The sequence below is a fragment of the Centruroides sculpturatus genome, unplaced genomic scaffold, assembly GCF_000671375.1.
Source record: "Centruroides sculpturatus isolate CEXI.00-Female unplaced genomic scaffold, Cexi_2.0 scaffold11, whole genome shotgun sequence".
Taxonomy (NCBI): domain Eukaryota; kingdom Metazoa; phylum Arthropoda; class Arachnida; order Scorpiones; family Buthidae; genus Centruroides; species Centruroides sculpturatus.
Window position 1 is genome coordinate 883,116 of NW_019384501.1, and position 1,391 is coordinate 884,506.

Consider the following 1,391-nt stretch of genomic DNA (forward strand, 5'->3'; position numbering starts at 1 on the left):
CACCCCCCGAAAAATTCCTGGGGATTCCTTGACCCGTCCGGATTCGATCCCGGGTCCCCCAGAGAGGTAGGCTGTCACCTTGACCGTTGGCCATTCGGCCTCAAAGTCGACAGGTCGCGTGCCACAAGTCGGCGTAAACAGACTAACATGGCAGAGTTGCGGATGAGTTTCAATGAGTGTGAGTTCATTCACTGTTAAAATAGTGTAAATTTGTAAACATATTTGCGAGAACTTTGTTTTATCGCAATTTCACAATTTCTACGAAATTCCCGGACTGTCCGGGTGAAAACTGAACAGGTGGTAACATTAGGAACAAAGAATGAACTGCATGCATCGATGAATCGAAATTCACATATTGCTAACATCGATTCAGGATCGATGTTTCATAAACATCGGAAGGTCGATGCATCGACGAACAAAACCACCGATGTATCGATGTCACATCGATGCATCGCACAACACTAGCTAACATACACTGATCCACGTGCCGTTTTTAACGGGAGTAAAGACAACGTGTATAGTATAGTCGACCCCCTATAACACTGTTGATAATTCCGTTTTATATGAATTCCATGTTGTACTTGTCACTTAGATTTTACAAATACGTGAGCCGTTCACAGCCTGGCACATGTATTTGTAAAATCTAAGTGACTCGCGCAACATGAAATTCATATAAAACGGAATTATCAACAGTGTTATAGGGAGTCGACTGTAATTAACCCTTCCTTAAAAACTACTTATGCATTTATTTTTAGCTTTTTTCCTCCAACGTTTGTTACTTTTTTATTGTTAAATAAAAAACTAAAGAATGTAATTCTCTTCTTTTCTTTAAGACAGCTTTTAATTACAATGCTTCTAAATAATCTATGTTACAATTATTTTATAGAATAATTAGGCATTCAATAAATTAACTACATAGTTCAATTAATCTTAATCTTGCTCCCAAACTGATTTGCATTTTACTAACAAAATACTCCATTAAATTCTAATTTGTTAAAACAGAACATAGCTATTTATAAAATGCTTAATTTGATATTAATTGATATTTAGCACTAAAGATTTATGAATTGTTCGGTAACTTTTGGTGCCTAAATTCTTCAAATCTGGCAGAATTGACTACATGACAGTTTTGGCTAAAATCAGCTAAAACTTCCCTGATTTTTTTTTAAATAAGCCAAATTTTGGCTGTTTACTATTGCAATTTTTATCAGCTAAATTCATAAAATTGTTCAAATCTGGCAGAAAATTGGCACCATTTTACCAAGCACCTTATTTGATAATTGTTAGTGTAGTAGTATCAACACACATTTGATAATTTGAACTAAAGGCTGCATTATAAAGGTTTTTTACCTTTATAATGCAGCCTTTAGTTCAAATTATCAAACGTTTTT